Below are 18,058 nucleotides of genomic sequence, written 5' to 3'. Positions count from 1 at the left end.
ACAATCACCACTGGAGTGGTCCCCTGGTGCTCTGAAAGAGGGAGGGAGGGCGGAGGGGGTTATTGGGAGGAAGCTGGAAAAGTGCAAGAGAGCAGTGATGTGCTGTTGGCGGCCTCAGCCCAGTGGGTCCATTGACTGGGCCTTGGGTGTTTGCGGCCCGTAGTAGTCGTGTACTGTTGCAGGAGTGCGTTTTTGTTTTGTTGTTGCGATGTAGTGAAGTTTGTGGTTGTGTTCGGTTTGAAATTTGGGAGGAGTATGCAGAGGGGGAAATTGTTAGTGCAATTGGTTAGTTGGCATCTTTATCCTGAATTGAGGCGCTGGGCTTCTGCAACCACCCCAGGTGGGGTTCGGGAGCACCCCTGCACGTCTGTCCTGATCTGGGTCCGTCCAGTCTTTAAGGTCCCTTTCATATCTGGCCCCCTCCTCCCCCAGCCTCCCTCGCTGCCCAAGCTGTCTTCCCTTTGCACTCATACGGCTAGTGCACCTGCCAATGTCCACAGTTCAGCTTGTGTGGTGATTGCCTGTATCCTGACAATTCCATAACACTGTGGTACGTGGTGGCAACTAAGGGGCGAGTGCGGGTGTTGGGTGGGATTAGGTTGGTGTTGTTGACTGTCTCCATGGGTGTCGCCTGTGTTAGACTTTACCCGGTGTCCCTCGTCCAGGTGCCGTGGGAGCTTCTCCACAAAAGGGAGTGGTCCACAGTCGTTCTGGGGAGTTGTCCGTGTCCACTCCAGTCTAGTCATCTGTGGTGTAGAAGAGCCAGGTTTTCAGTAGTTTCCTACATTTTAGGTGATTTTTGGTGTTATTTCTTTTGGGATGTTGTTCCAGGTTTTTGCGGCTAAGTGGTAGAAGGAGGGGCCTCCAATTTTTTTCTTGTGGGATGGTTTTGGTTCCAGGCAGATTTCGTTGCTTGACCTGAGGAGTCTTGTTGGTTTGTAGATTGTTATTTTCTTTTGTAGGAATTCTGCTCCTTGTCCACCGATTGCCCTGTGCGTTATGCACATTGTTTTAAAGGTGATGCAATGTTTTACTGGGAGCCAGTGTAGTGTTTAGGGCAGGAGTGAGGTGTTCTCTTCTTGATAGTTTGAGGAGTAGTCTGGCTGCTGTATTTTGGATCTGTTGTAGTTTCTTCAGGAGGTATTCTAGTATTCCGATGTAGAGGCTGTTTGCATAGTCGATTTTTGACATGACGAGGGCAACGATAGTGAGTGTTTTGTGTGAGAAGGAGAGGAAAGGTAGGATTCTTCTTGCCATGTGGAGGAGGAAAAAGTATTTGACTGTTGCATTTATTTGTGGTTCTAAGGTTAGGGTGTTGTCCACCAGGACTCCCAGATTTTTTACTACCTTAGATGGGGATGGTGCTGTTCGCATTTCCGTTGACCACGGGATGGCGGTTTCGTTCTTTGGATATGATCATGATTTCTGTCTTTCCAGGGTTGATTTTCAGGTTTTTGGCAGACATCCAGTTGAAGACTTCTTTTAGACACTCAATTAGGGTTGAATGATCGGCTTGGGTGTCTTTCATTTTGTAGATGATTTGAGTATCATCTGCGTAGTTGTAGCATGTAATGTTGTACTTTTTGAAGATTCTGATAACCAGAGTCTGGTAGATGTTGAAGTACAGTAGTGATAGTGAGGATCCTTGCGGCACTCCAGTCGTTGCCTCTTGGAGCGGATTTGAAGGGTTTGATCCATACGGTTTCTGTTCTGTCTGCTAATAATGATTTAGTTCAGAGTAGTGCTGTGCCTGTTATGCCTATGTCCTCTAGTCTTTTGGTTAGGGTGTCATGACTAACTGTAGAAGGCTGCGGAGAGGTCGAGTAGAATGAGGGCTGAGGATGCGTTTGAGTCTGCGTTAGTTTTTAGGTCGTCCCAGATGGATAGTAGTGATGTCTCCGTTCCTCTTGCGGGCCGAAACCGACTTGAGCTTGGTCTAGCAGGGGGTGTTTTTCTACGTATTCTTGAGTTAGTTTATATACGTAGGTTTCCAGGAGTTTTGCCTGGTATGGAATGTTTGAAATCTGCCTGTAGTTGGAGGTCTTCTACGTCGCTGCTTGTGTTTTTCAGAAGTGGTTTGATATATGCTGATTTGAAGGTCCTCGGTACAGTTCCTGTTCCTAGTGAAAGGTTCAGAAGGTTTCTGTAGTATTCTGCTGGCGTTCCTTGTCCGAGGATTGATTTGTAGATGTCCGGGGGACAGGGATCCATGGGTGATCCAGCTTTCTTGCTGTGTTGAAGTCCCCCAGGATGAGCAGGTGTTCGTGGTTTATGGCTATGTTGGTGATGGCCTCTACAAAGTTGTCAACGAAGGTGGCATCATATATTGGTGCTCTGTACACCAGGATGAATGTGAGGTTTGTTTTTGGGCTTGCGGTTAGATGTATTACCATGGTTTCGCAGTTGAGGATGTTGAGCTGTTAGTCGGTTTTCATTTTCAGGTGTTCTTTGTACGCTATTGTGATGCCTCTTGTTTTTCCTGTTTATTTGAAGGCATTTGAAGTTGGTTTTAAGGCAGCATTGGAGTGTGATTTTGTAGTTATCGTCCAGTTTCTGATCGGTGTTGGGTTTCCTTCCTGGTCGATCTCTTGTTGAGGTGTAGGTTTTGGGGTGTCAGCGTCTTCGACCGTTCTAGGTTCTGTCTTGGGTTTTTGTTTTCATCGGATTCGTCTTCCATGAGCTGTGGTTGTCGATTGGAAGTTCTTCTTGCTTTGGTGATGTAGGGTGTCATCGCCTCAGTTGTGCGTTTGTTTCTTGCGTTGTTCGTCCTTCTCCTGAGCGTTTGTGTTGGGTAGTTTGATGTTGCTGCTTCTAGCGTTGGTTTGCTCTGGTGACCAGTTGTCAGCGAGGTAAGGAGTTAAGTATAGGGATTGGTCTCTTCTCTCAGTGTTGGTTCGATTCTTGTTCCTGACTGCGGGTGTGTGTTCTGTAGTTGTGGTTCTTTGTTGCTGTTCCGGAGTGTTTGTTTTCTCTTCTCTTTTTCCTTCACTCGGAATGGGTCGTTTGCGCGGCATTATAAGAGGTTTAGTCTTTGTTTACCAATGTCCAGTTGGTTCTGCTTAGGTCTGGTTGTCTTGTGGTGTAGTAATGGGTGTGTGGGGCTGTCTGCTAAAAGTTAGGGCTCTCTCTGTGGGTGGTATTTCCAGCTAATGTTGCTGACTCATTCAGTCGCTGCCTTGAAGGGTGGGGAGGTGGTTAGGGGGTAGTATGGTTGGGTGTTATTGGTGGCTCTCTTAGGTGTCCGTCTCCCAATACGCAGTTCACAGCAGTGAACAAGCAGTGTGGGCTTAAGGAGGCCATCTACTAGTTGAAGGGTGATTTGGAGGGACGCAGCTAGGATTTATGCCTTATGAGGCATTAATCGGGGTGTCACTCCACCGTAATTCACTGGTGGGTTCGGTCTCACTTTAGGAGTGCGTCGGTCAGCACGATTTGAGAGACCTGTCTAGAGGTCTGTCAATGAGCTCTGAATATCATACTATGCAGTCTAGAAATAGAACCCCTACTAAACGAGAGACCTGTATAGTGGGAGGGAGGCCTATCATTGCAATCTAAATATCACACAATGCAGTCTAGAGATAGAATCCCTTCTAAACCAGAGACCCCTGTATAGTGTGAGAGAGGCCCATCAATGCAACAAATATCACACAATGCAGTCTAGAAATAGAACCCCTATAAGAAATAAGTGCCTATTGTTGCTGGGTGGCCCTAGGGGCTCCTCATAACTTTCTCTGGATAACCTAGTTCCTAAGGGTAGAAAGAATCTTTGGTTTCGCCTTTACATTTTATTAAGTGAAACCAGCACACCCCACCTTATGTGAAGTGCTGGGGAGCTACAATGTCTCCCCTTTCACACTAAAACTAACAATTATGTTACAGGATCAAGCTTACCTTTAATGGCTGGCGACAGCGATACTTTTTATTAATTTAGTACACCTTTACGCGGGTTGTTTGCATGGGTTCTCATTTGGCCCCAGTCCCCCCCACCCCCATTTTAGTGTTCCTTGTCCTTTCTTGTTCCTTCTCCTGACATCCAGGGCAGGAAATTCCGTTGTGTGATTTTTATCTTCGGCAGGAGTCCTGTGGACTCCCCGCCCAGGCTCCAGTGTGTCTGTGAAGGCAGGAAGCAAGGGAGGAGTCCAACGCTCTGCAGTCCTTGGTCTTCAAGCCCAAGTACAAGATTCCAGTTCAAACTGGGAGGCTCGCTGTCCTGAAAGATTGCCAACGACCCACCACCAACCCAAGTTTGAATGTTGCAAAGCTGTTGGATTGGCTGGGTTCCTGCACAGAAGTCTGATCCCGAGAGCTGAAGAGGTAGTTGACCACTGGTGCCAAAAACAAAGAGGAAGACAAAGAAACATCAGCCGAGACGATTTCCAGTGACCAGACAGCCTGCTGTGTACCCGGAGCCTGCCATAGCCCTTCCTTCCAATCGACCTGGGGACTCTGAAACCGACGACCCCAACACAGAGCCTGGTGCAACCAACTAGATTCAAGACGACATGCATTTTGAGCCATCCCATGCCGTGCTGTGACCTTTCTGGGGCCGCAATCTCCTAATACCCTGGGACCTCAAGCCATTGTGCGGTGCACGGTGTTCCGAATTCCGAATCTTGCTGAAACTTCGTGGGCATCCTGCTGGATCCCCAGAGGCACAATTCCAGTCCAAAAAGCCACCTCACCAGAGTGCTGTACCTTGCAAACGACAAGAATCTGACCGGCGATATCCTGTCTTCATCTGTGCTCCTGAAAAGGTGCCAAATCCACAGAGCCCCATCCAGCCACGAGGAAACTCTTGCCTGGAGCCTTCTTCCCGTGATCCCTGCTGCAAAAGGCCTTCCAAAGTCCTGTCTTCTTGACAAAGGAATCCATCGACTGGGTTTTTGGCTGCAGATCCCTTCCACTAAGCCCGATGGGCAAAGCAGCCCTTTTTAAAGTTTCTCTACGTGCTACAAAATGTCCCGCTCGTGAGAAGAAGGTATTCAAAGAAATACATGGGGTTCTTGGGGAGCAGCTGTGTGGTTGGAGGCGGGGAAGAGAATAGTTCTGCCCTGCACTTCTCCCAGAGTTTCTTAAAATGGGCCACTGGGAGAGGTGTGGGATCAAGAACCTTGCAGACATGATCCATATGGACAAGCTCCTTCCCTTTGAGGCTATACATAAAAAAATAAGCTCTGTGCAGAGGAGAGAGCTTCAGGTACAACTGGCACACGCAGTTAGCACCCAATTCCCGGTTCTGAATAAGGTCCCATAGTGTTCCCCACTGGAGGCCAACTTATTAGCTGCACAAATTCTCAGACACGTCAACACTGTACCAGTAGTATCGGCTTTTGGCACACGTGAATTATCCAGCCTCAGGGCTATTTGGAAAATATATGTAGGCCCCATAGAGCCTGGGGAATGGGCAGAAGAACAAGTTACTCTTACCTAGTAACGTTCTTTCAATGGGATGGTCCGACGACGTATTCCATATCTATGACCGTAATCACCACAGCTGTGCTGCTTCGGAAAATCTTTCGACGTCTGCGTCGACGACATCGATACGCCGTCTTCGAGGACCTCCTTCAACGGCACCGGATGTTATAAGTAGGACGCACAACGCCCGTAGCCTCAGTTGTAGTTTTTTCCCCAGAACGCGTGGCACCATACTACTGCCAGTATGACCACAGAAAGCCTTGTGGAAACTTAAGCTGCAATCACATAAGAAATTCTGCAGCGGGGAAGGCAGGGAGGGAGAGATATGGAATACGTTCCCATCGAAATAACGTTACCAGGTAAGAGCAACTTGTTTGAGGGGATTGGGTCCTCCGACGTATTCCATATCTATGACAGACTCCCAAAGCAGTACCAACGTAAGGAGGTGGGAAAAGAAATTAGAATATACAAATTTAGAATGCCCAATCAAATTGCAGAGTAAAGGACCGTTTTGCCAAAGGCCAGATCCTGCTCATGGATGGAATCTAGGGAGTAGTGACGTACAAAAGTATGGACCGAAGCCCAAGTGGCTGCTTCACAGATGTTACAAATAGGAACACCCCTCTGCAGGGCAGTAGAGGCAGCCATACCCCTAGTAGAATGGGCCTGCAAGCCTACCGGAGGGTTCTTACCCGCCAAGCGGTAACATTCAGAAATTGCCAAGATAATCCATCTAGACGAAGTCTGCTTAGTGACAGCTTGTCCCAAACGTCTTCCAGTGTAACCAATAAAGAGGTGATCGTTCACTCTGACCCAGGACATGCGTGAAATGTACAAACTTAAAGCTCGCCTAGGGTCTAACCTATGGAGACTCTCCTCGTCCTTGCCAGGATGTGGAGGAGGATAAAATGCTGGAAGAATGACCTTCTGGCCCAAAAGAAATTCCGATACCACCTTCGGAAGAAAAGAAGGACGAACTCTAAGGACAACCCTGTCCTTATGAAACACAGTGAAGGGTGGCTTAACTGAAAGTGCCTGTAACTCACTCTGCGAGCGGAAGTGACCGCAACTAAAAATACAGTTTTAAGGGTGAACAGTCTCAAAGTACAAGAATGCAAAGGCTCAAAGGGAGCACCCATTAGAAACTTGAGAACAAGGTTCAGATCCCAACCGGGAACCTGGAACGGTGAAGGAGGGAATACATTAGTGAGCCCTTTCAGAAACGGAGAAATTAAAGGGATTTTAAAATAAGAACACTCCTCAGACAAGTGTTTAAATATAGACATCGCCGCCATGTAACCTCTAACGGTACCCACTCGCAGGCCCTTGTGGGCCAAAGAAAGTAAAAAAGACAGAACCACAGGAATGTCACATGAAAAGGATCCACATTCTTAACCCTGCACCAGTCGCAGAACTTTCTCCAACGGCAACGGGACTTTGTTGCCGGCCGTCTGGCCGAAACCAACACCTCCATCACGTCTTCAGGGAGGTCCCAATCCTTATACCTCAACCTTTCAGAAGCCAAGCATGAAGGTTGAGGGATCTGACCTCTGGATGGAGAACCTGACCCCCCTCCCGTGAGAGCAGATAGTCTTGGTAGGGAAGAGGACGTGGAGGGCAGATGGACAAGTCGAGAAGGTCCAGGTACCACGTCCTCCGGGCCCATGCCGGAGCAATGAGGATCATCCGGGAACCGAAACTCCGTAACCTCAGCAGCTCTTGCGGGATGACGGGGACTGGAGGAAACGCGTACATCAGTGGGAATGACCACTCCACCACGAACGCGTCTCCTAAGGCTCCTCTTGGAGGAAATTCCCACGAGCAGAACCTCTCACACTTCAGGTTGACACTGGAGGCGAAGAGATCCACTTTAGGGGTCCCCCAAAGGGCGAAGATCTCCAGGAGAATCTCCTGAGCCAACTCCCACTCATGAGAGATCGCGCTCTGCCTGCTCAAAGCGTCCGCTGTCTTGTTTTCGTCTCCGGCCAGATGAACTGCCGAGACCGAATCGCCTGCTGGATTGCCCAGAATCAGAGCTGCATCGCCTCCCTGCCCCCCCACCCCCATTTTGTTGAGGTAGTGCACGGCCACTGTGTTGTCCGTCAGGATCAGGACAGTCTTTCCTCGCACAGTCGGCAGAAAAGCCTTCAGGGCAAGCATGATGGCCCTCAGCTCCAACAGATTGATATGGAGTCTGGACTGCGACGGAGACCAACGACCGCTGACTCAACTCGTTGGCATGGGCTCCCCATCCCGTGAGGGATGCGTCCATCACGATCGTCACCTCCGGCCAGAGAAGCCAAAACGGAGCCCCCTTCATCAGATTGCCTTCGACGGGCCACCACAGAAGGTCCTGGGCGACCGAGGGCTGCACCTGAACGGGATCCGACATCCTGCCGGAAGATTGTGACCACTGCAAAGATCTCATCTGCAGTCGAGCCTCTGGCACCAGAAGAATACAGGATGCCATGAGGCCGAGCAACCTCAAGAACTCGAACGCTGGGAGACTCTGGGCATGTTGAAACTTGTGCACCATCTGCTGAATGTGATGAGCCCTCACCTGGGGAGGAAAACACTGCCCCAGCGACGTGTCGAGCACTGCCCCGATGTACTGGAGCCTCTGAGTTGGCGTCAAGTGGGACTTCTTTAAGTTGAGGGAGAAGCCCAGCTTGTGGAGGGAGTGGCAGGTGATGGCCAGATGATCCAGGACTTGCTCGGGAGAGCGCGCCCTGATTAATCGTCCAGGTAGGGGTAGACGTGAATCCCCCACTTTCCTGAGATGCGTTGCCACCACTACCATGAGCTTGGTGAAGACCCTCGGAGCGTAGGTCAATCCGAACAGCAGGACCCGAAACTGAAAGTGCGAGTCGCCAACCGCAAACCTCAGGTACTTCTTGTGCTTTGGATGGATCGGCACATGAAAATAAGCGTCCTTGAGGTCGAGAGACACCAACCAGTCCTGAAGTTGAAGGGCCTGGAGGACTTGAGAAAGAGTAACCATCTTGAACTTGTCCTTCCTGAGGAATTTGTTCAAACCGCGCAAGTCCACAGTGGGTCTCAATCCCCCGTCTTTCTTCGAAAATCAAAAAAAAAGGGGAATACCATCCCTTGTTCCTCTCCGCTACAGGCACCAGTTCTATGGCGCCTTTCTCCAGCAGGGCTTGAATTTCCTGCGCAAGGAGCGGATCCAGACTCTTCAAAGAGAGATCCCTGGTGGATTGTCGTGAGGCCTCTGCTGAAAGGGAAGACAGTAACCATGGGCTATGATCTCCAGAACCCACACATCTGAAGTAATGGCACGCCATTCTACAAGATGCTGCGCCAGCCTTCCCCCAACCGGTGAACCATGGGACATGGCCTCATGACTGAGCTGAAGCGGCTGCGGCGTTGCCCGAGGACAAAGCGGCAACTGCCCGAGCGGCCTTGGCAGAGTACCTCGTTTTCCACCTCTGGCACTCCTACGGTGGCCCCTTTGACTCGCAGCTCTGCTCGCTTTACTAAAGGATGAGTAATAACGAAAGGAACCTCCCCTCCATTGCTGTCCCGAAAGGCAGAGGTTGTCGAACTGCAGCGCTCAATGACTTCGCTTCAGCTTTTGAGGTCTGTAACCTCAAGGCTCTCGTCAGCCTTGCTGCCAAAAAGATGTACCCATCAAAGGGCATGTTGTGGAGCCGGGCTTACACATCAGAAGCAAACCCCGACTTCCGCAACCATGCAAACCGGTGTATTACGGTGCGCACCGCCATGGACCGGCTGACGCAATCTGCCATGTCCAGACCAGACTGAACGGCCTCACACATGACATCCTTGCCATCCTGTATCATAGCAAGAAAACCATCCCGTTCGTCCCCTTCGGGAATGTGTTCAGCCACTAAGGAAACAGTTCCACAGAGTGTGCGTGAAACGTGACAAGTCACATACGGAGCTGGCTGCCTGAAGAGCCATACCCCCTGAAGAAAACACACTCTTCGCCCAACCATCAAAACGCTCGTCGTCCCCATCAGGAGGGATGGTAGGATACGACGCCTGCTTTGCTGGGGCCGTAGCCGCCTGCCGCACCAAACTCTCCGGATTGGGGTGCGTGCTCAAGTAGCAGGGGTTGCTACTGGCTGGGCGGTATTTCGTGGCAAAGACTTGCCCATTGCCGGGAGACTCTCCGGAGCAGTCCAAGCCGCCGCCACCCTTCTTTGCAGAGCCATATGGAATGGCAGTACCGGGTCAGTTGGTGGACCTTGGTCGAGGATATCCATCAGGTCATCCTGCAGAAAGTCCCCTGGTGAAGCAGACCACCCCAAGTACTCGGTGACCCTCGACATCAGGCGCTGGTACGAGGACTCAGCATGGGTGCTAGGCTCAGGCCTACAGAACTCCACCTCCGGAGAGGTGTCCAGACCACTGGCGTTGTGCAGTGACTGACGCAGGTCTACAATCTGTCTATGTCCAGAGATACTCTCGTCTGGCACAGAATCGGGAACCAACCCATCTTCAGAACCCTCATCCACCTCTGAAATATAATCCAGATGGTGGAAAGTGGGCACAGAATGGGGGACAAAGACATGTTTGGCCTTGGCCAGAGCTTTTCTAGGGGGTTCCACCGTGCCACGGGGTACCTCCGACAAGACAGCCTCGAAAGGCGTCTAGTGAATCTACGTTGAGCGCGGCGCCGACAGCATCGACGGCTTCAACACAGGCCTCGAGGGCAGAGCCCCGAGCGTGTCCTTCGCCAGCCTGGGTGCCGACGACTTCCTCGGAGGCGAAGCCTCGAGAGAGTCCCTCGAAGACCTCGCGCCACAGGCGTTGACGTCTTCTTCGAAGACTTCACAGGTGCACACGGTCTCGAGCGCGTTGAGGACCGGGACCTGGAACGCGTATGACTAGAACGATTCCCCTTGTCCGAGCGGGACCTTTCCCGCGAATCGTGCTGACCACCCGAGCCCGAAGGTGTACGAGCCGTGTCTCTAGCATGGTCACGCCCGACCCCACTCTGAGGCGCGGACGGACCGGTGCCCTGCGATTCAAGAATCGCCAACATTTTCTTACCGAAGGAAGCCCATTCCTCCGGAGTCGCATGCTTGGTGGGATAAGCAACCTGCCGACGGGCGAAGGCGACCGATGACGGCGCTTCCGTGAGTGCCTCGAAGAGGCAGAGGAGTGGCGGGACCCACTCTGGGACTGAGACCCCCTAGACTTACGACAACAATGCGGAGAGTTGCCCCTCGAATCGTCCATCGAAAGCCCAGTGAACCTCTACTTCCGGGGCTTGGACACCTTACCGACCGACAGCTTCTTCTTACGTTCCCGCAAGGCCTTGGACGTAAGCGACTGGCAGTCGACACAATCATCTGTGTCGTGGGCCTCCCCGAGGCACCAGAGGCAAGCGTTGTGCGAGTCCGTCACCAACATCTTGGACCTGCTGTCCCCACACTTCTTGAAGCCCGGACGCGGGGTGGAAGAAGAGGAAGACATCCCGATAAACTTCACAAATGAACAGGTTCGAAGAACCGAAAGAACAGAAACTCCAAAGAGTCGAGGTGCGCCGAGATCTCCGAAGCACACGTTCGCGGAAAAAACGGAACTGAGGCTACGGGCGTCGTGTGTCCTACTTATAACATCCGGTGACGTCGGCCATTCGAGGTGGTCCTCGAAGATGGCGTATCGACGCAGGACGCAGAAAGATTTTCCAAAGCAGCTGTGGTGATTCCTGTCATAGATATGGAATACATCGGAGCACCCAATCCCCTCAAACTGTTAATATTCACAAGAGAAATTAGTATGTCTGCCAGGTTCCACCTCATACAGTACAAGATTGTATATATAGAGTTCACCATTCATGGACCAAACTATCCGGATGGGGGTGGGAGGACAATGATGGTTGCCTGCGGTGCGGGCAGCCCATTCTAACATACACTTTGGGACTGTCCCTTGATTCAGCAACTGTGGGGGAAATGTATTCCTAAGTTGTCTAATGTACTGCATTGGGGAGGGGGGGGGTACTTTCAAAACACAAGAAAATACTTCTGGCAGTTGCCCTTGGACTGATTAAAAGAGTATTTGCCTCGCTGTGGGGGAGTCGCCAGATGGATGGCGGAAATGGAAATGCGCATGGCCATGGAAAGAGGAGTGTACAATGCTAGGGGGTGCCCCGGAAAGTTTGCGAAAATCTGGTGTAAATGGGAAGAGGGAGGCAGCGAATAGGGTATACTTGTGGGATGGGGGCATCTGTGGGTGTGTAAGGAAGGACATACTGTACAAGCCTTTCATAGGGAGCCCAGTCATTGAACATTACTATCCAACATCTATTGCTTGCACTGTTCAAGGCATAAAATAGTTTTCAAAAATTGATTAGCAGAGTTTGCCAATTTAAATATTTTTGATTAGCAAACAGGCCCATTTGATTAGAAATGTTGTACTAATATTGTTAATGTCACCAGGAGTTATTTGTACCAAACACATGAAATTAGCAACAATACAGCAGTTTTGGGTACCGCTGAAATAAGACATTAGAGACAGGAGTTAGGCCTTGCAAATTCTTTAAACTTCAGCTAGACCTGCAAGTCAGATAACTTCGCTTACATATTCAACCAAAGAGAAATGCATTCAACCCATAGCAATGGAGGACAACAAATTTAAAATTAGATTTCTGTAAAATGGTGCGTGTCACTACAAACACGCTTTATGTTTGCCACGATGTTGCCACTCAGAGGCCAGCCATGCACAGTGAAACCTTTGACATTTACTGCAAACAAAGTAAATGTTAAAAGTTTCAAACATTTCTTGTAATTGCTACTCGCCCTTCATAAAATCTACTTGACTGTGCGAAAAGACTTTGCGAGCCTGCGAGCCATAGATGAGTGTCTGCAAAATGTTAAAGGTTAGCTGCATGAATGGACAGAAATAAATAGATATGATAAAAAGGCTCTGATAACAGTTTAATATATAATACAATCAAAAAGCAAAGCGAGCACTAGAGGCCAACTACAGTGTTTGGTATTGCAGTAGATCTGTAGGTGTACAGACTGGATGGAACTACCGATCACTACTTTGCATAAGCATTTAGTTTGCTTTGTGTATTCATTATGTAAGAGGAAAGAAAGACTAAGTAGAATGGATTGCGTAGCAGGCAGAGAACTGGCCAAACTAGGTAAAATATTGTAGTTTGTGGTCTTGTCACTTTCAGGGTAGCTGGTATAATTTCAACAGGGTGATAATGTAGAATGTCACTGGTTTGGTCATGGGTTTAGCACCAGTTCCAAGATGTATGCATCCTGCAGGTTACAGAACTAGGTTTGCCATCAAAAGCATTTGATCATGTACATTTTCAAAAGTTCACTAGTCAACATGATGCATCTTACCCAACAAAATGTTTATGTTTATATAGCGCTTTACACCAAAGCGCTTTACAGAGTAACAACAAGATACAGTATTGAAAGAAGCATATTTACAAACATGAAACAAACCAGAAGTACAGTATGTGGAACAATTTGCTCAAAGGGAGGGGAAGAAGGGGGGGGAAGGGAGGTAGGTGAAGGGGTATCAATGTCAGGTTTGAGGTCAGCGGGAGTGGGAACAGGGGGGAGAGAGTTCCCCAGGTGGCCTCCTACGCCTCCTGGTAGCAGTGTCCAGTATGAGGTCAGCGGAAGGAGGGAGGCGAGGGGAGGGGGGCAGGGGGTTTGAGGGGGAGAGAGGTAGGCGAGGAGAGTCAGGGGGGGAGTGGAGAAGGGCTTTCAAGGAGGAGCGGAAGGATGGGTGGGTGGGGGAGGAGCGGATAGAGAGGTAGGGAGTTCTAGTGGAGGGGGGCCATAGTTGACACTATGAAATTCAGATACGCTAACTTAAACTTAACTGTAAAGCATGGAGACGATGGTGTTTTACAGTATCAATACTGTAATTATGCATCATGAATCAATTTTCATTTTAGGAATGAAATTGCAGGACTGTCTTTTTAAAAAGATACAAAGTTGACATATACTGGTCTTTGCCAGACAGGATATAGAAAGCTTCATGCAAGTAGCCTCCCGTTTACTTCTGGTTTGCAATAAAAAAAATAAAAAAAATATAAAAAAAAAATTCTTGCCTAGCACTCCTACACATACATGCCTTTGGCACTTTAGTGGAGGAGGTGATTACTGGTGTACCGAGGACAGGAGGAATGCAGGGCGAGCTGTGCATTCATTGAAGAGGGCAACTTAAATAGCTAACTTTGCTACACAAGTGTTCATTTGATTAGCAAACCTACAGAATTGCATAGCAAATTGCTACGCAACACTGCTTATTTTATGCCTTGCTGTTATATGGTTACTGTATTCTCTTTTTTAAGGATGAAAACAATAAAATAAAATGTTTTAGGAAAAGAAGAAAAAAAAAAGTCAGCCTGACTGCTCTGCCACTCTACCAACGTCCTTGAGTAGTACATACCGATACCAAGAATTGGGAATCTACAAACCACTGGGATAGCTTACTATCATAAGGACAATAGAAAAACTCCCCCAACAGTTCTGGTTTGGCGTCCACGGCTGCTCCCACGAAGAGCAGCCCCTCCCACCCCCCAGTTACTCCTTAAGGTTCGCCTTGCTGGTTCTGCGCCTCTCCTCTCATTTTATGTACCCACATCCTTCAAACAGGCTGCAGGTATGCCTGGTCAATTCAATCTGTCTGATCATAGTTAGGCAGACATGCCTGACCCTCCCACTGTTCGAGATGCATCTTCCTTGTCCCAGTACCTAAGTGGTGAAGAGGTAATCTTCATTGTTCCCAGTTGCCTCTTCTTTGTCTCAGTACTGTCAGGTGTTGTGTGCAGAATAAGGAGGGGAACTTGTTTGTAAGAGCCCATAAAAGTTGGGGGAGGGGTAGATTGTCACTAGGGAAAGGGGGGATACCATGTCTCGCCTAATGATACTCACAGAAGGCACCAGTCACAGAGCCATATGGACTACTATAGGACCATATGCTTAAAAGATGGGTAGTAGTAGCGGGAGCACCTCTGCAGAAATCCCTCTGACCACCCAGGTGCTCCGCAAGGGAATCAGAGTACAGGGTTTGAGACCAGTTTTGCCCCCTCATGTCTCCACAGTGTTAAGCATGTGTGTTAAGTTCTGCCCCCATCTCTCCCTTGCCTAGCCTTGAACGGTGGTGTTCTGGCCTAGTGTCCTCCCCTGGTCTCCACTACGGTGGCCTGATTGGCAGAGGGTCTGTGACACTTGTTTTTACAGAACCTTGACACACATCTAGCCAACACTTTTTCAACTAACTAAAGAGACTCCTAACCTCTGGAAACAACTTATTGGGACTTGTGACAAGGGTACTAGCCCCTGCTTTTCTAGTGAGGGAAGGAGTTGTGTGTGCTTAACAGAACCCTTCACCGCCGTCACACCTTTCTAAGTCTAAGCCTTGCTCATCCACACTACCCAGATAGAGTTTGGCTAGACATTACCAGTGTATGTCCTTGTTCAAATAAGGGGCCTCACAATCTATCCACCTGGCTGATTCAGAAAAATCCATCTGAACACCGGGGTTAGGGTTTCCACACCATATACCTTTACAATCAGACTAGCCAAAGGCCAGCCTTTCAATCACACACCAGGGACCCTAAACGTATGTTTTGGCGGCCAGCCAATCAGGCCAGCACAAAAAAAGCCATTGGCTCAGGTACACTTATACAGGATATGTAATGGCCAACTTAGGACAGGAGACGGTTCTAAACTAGTCCAAACGACAACAAAGGGTAAACGGCTGGGCTCACGAGCCCATGCAAGCACAACAATCCTTTTCGGACTGCCTTGTATTATCCCTACACAAAGGCCCTAGAAACTAAATGTCAGAACAGGTCTTAAGCACAATACCCAATGGCTAACAAAAAGATACCGAATGAGGAGTACCTGGTGAGCTTGAGGGAATCGCTAGTAGTAACTAAGTCCTAGTGGTAGTTGTGACAGCACCCCAGACCCAACTCAAAGGAGGTGGCACAGGCACAGTACACACTATTACCAAATAAGAACCCCCAAGGCATAGTATTAAAATGAATGCATACAAACTCATGCCAAAACCAGAAAGCCTTAAGTGGTAGGAAATCATTTTAAACCAATACTAAAGCCCTTCAAGAATTATAATTCAGCAACAGTTACCTTGTCTATGCATTTCAGAGAAAAATGATTACCTAGTTACCAAGGTTAGTGACAGTAGTACAATTACAGCCCCATTACAGAAATACAGAACAGGACTTTAAAAATGAATGGCAAGTACCAACATTACAATCCTTAGATCAGAGTTCACTGATCCCATTGGAATCCAGGAAAAATGTCCAGGGGCAGGAGAAGTAACCCATAGTCAATTGTACAGAGTTACAGGGCAGGTTCAAAGTTTCTAAGGAATTAATGTGAGCAAAGTTAAAGTGCCATCTGCTTTGGTGGAGTTAAGTCTGTCTAACACCACATGTGCAGTTTGAGGCAACTGACGTCGGGGAAAACCAGAAGAAAAACCAGACGTGTTGCAGAGGTCAGAAGATGAGCTCAGATGAATATTCAGCAGCGCAGGACCTTCCCCACCCCCAATAGAACTCTATGGAAAGTGTGATAAAGGCTTGCCTCCAAGTACTGTCCACCTAGGCCAGAGGGACAACCGAGAGGTAGTATCTCCAATTGCCTGATGTTAAAATGTATTTCTAGAATTGGGACTGGGGGACAGATTTTGGCCAACGAACAAGAAAAGATCTCGTGGCATGGCCATTTTAGGGCACTAGCCACGTTTAGTAGCCATACGCGGTAAACGCAAATGTGCACACTATGAATAACAAAAATTGTCAAAATAGAATTGCTGCCACCACTTGTCTTTGGGCACATATAAAAGTAACCAAACCTCCAGGTGTAGAAAACTAGGGTGATACATCCCCATTGCACTGCATTGTAGGATGCTGTGTGCAATGTTAAAAAGTTACCAAACAGGTAAAAGGAAAACGCAAAACATTTTCCCAGTACTGGTGGTTTTAGCAGCTAAAGCAGCAGGAAGAAACTCAATGAGTAGTCTGCTCTTTGACAGGGTCCAGTGTACAGGATTCAGTTCCCAGAGACTTGTATCCTGATCTAAAAAGCAGAGGCTCTTCCCACAGTGTAAGCCTTCAAGTCAGAAGTGGAAAACTAGGCGAGTAAGATTTCAGGAAGACGTGGGACCCAGCAAAGCCTGCTCCTGGTGGCTTGACCAACAGATGAAAGAAAGAGCAGTAAACGATCCCAGAATGGAGACAAAAGCTGGAGGCACCCTTGGACATCCTAAGCTGAAGGAACTGAGGAGTGGTGAAGTCTCAGCAACCCTCTTGGAAACAGCAGCAACCCACAGCCATGCAAATGATCTTGGCAGGCAACAAAGGGTGGCAGTAGTAAATGGCCTAGAATATGGGTGGTGTGGAGGGCTCATCCCAGCAGATGTGTGGAGTCAGTAGGAGTCTCCAGGAAGCCTAGACTGGACCTCCAGTAGCAAAAAATTCAAACCGAATTATATCCAAACCTCTGCACTTAGCAAGTTTTGACAAGTGAGTGCATTAGAAATAGTAAAACATGGTGTAATGCAAGGGAAAACTTCAGCAGGTCAATAGACCCGCCACCTGAAAGTTGCAGGAACAAAACATCAAGAGTGGAGCGGGGGCAGGGCAACGCCTAAATACCCTTGTACAAAGGGGCTGTCAGCCAGCCAATAATTAAAAGGTGACTGGAGGCAAAGCATCAGCCACAGAAAGGGAGAAGGTTCAGGGGCCTGAACTGGCCTAAGCCAGTAAGGACCGATATGGAGGCTGCCAGCGTCAGCTCATAAAGGGCCTAGATAATAATAACAGCCATTTTCGGCCTACCCTGTGGTCACCCTGAACAAAGGAAGCTATGAGACACAAAATGGCATGTTTTAAAAAACCCATCAGTACCCCAATAGCTACCAAAAAGGTAGATTGGGCTACTAATGCAGTAAAATGGCTTGCACCCTTGGTGAACACAAAACTAAAGTCTTGCTCCCACCAACTAAATCCCTAAAACCTTTGCAGGGTGACATCACCCTAGGGCAAATTGGGGAGCCTGGGAGCCACTCCTGGGACCAGGGTGCCTTAGGGGCGGCCCAATACCCTACCCCTGGGACCTGGGCGCGTTAGGGGCAACAAAACACCATACACCTGAAGGTATAAAGAGTCGTGATTGCAGGAGGCTTCAGGAGAAGGGCCTCTGGCCACCAAAAAGAATTCAAACCACCCGAAAAAACAGGGAAAAAGTAAAGAAAGTTGAGGGCAATCATAACATGGCACCATAAGCCACACAATGGGAACGCTGGTTTACCTTTGTGATTAAAATGCCAAATACGCACAATAGAACATCTCACAACACAATCCATCAGCACGAACACCACACAGATGCAATGCCTCAAAATATCTCCATCTCTTCTAAGGAGAGCTCTTCTGTAGCACTATTTGGTGTACCATGCGGGCAACAAAGCAGTGGGGGCACTTCTACCTGGAGATTTGAATACAATATTTGTATTAACAGTATAGACTTTAAAGTTAGCCATTACCAAGTGAAATGCGTTTAAGGTTATGGGGCTAAAGTTCCTATATTCTAGAACATATTTGACCCAAGTCCTCAAAACTTGTTTTAGGCATAAAAATAACATGTAC

At 48.6% G+C, this 18,058-nt stretch overlaps 1 protein-coding gene across 3 annotated transcripts in view; it reads right to left on the bottom strand.

The window, feature by feature from the left end:
- The window catches only part of SSRP1 (structure specific recognition protein 1), a 366,705-nt gene that overhangs the window by 249,541 nt on the left and 99,106 nt on the right, over nt 1-18,058 (bottom strand). The gene's annotated exons all lie outside the window — the stretch shown is intronic.

This window comes from Ambystoma mexicanum, chromosome 12 (genome assembly GCF_040938575.1).
Source record: "Ambystoma mexicanum isolate Mex_15411 chromosome 12, UKY_AmexF1_1, whole genome shotgun sequence".
NCBI classification, from domain to species: Eukaryota; Metazoa; Chordata; class Amphibia; order Caudata; family Ambystomatidae; genus Ambystoma; species Ambystoma mexicanum.
The sequence above is the reverse complement of the archived record's forward strand: the minus strand, read 5'-3'. Positions and strand labels throughout refer to the sequence as shown.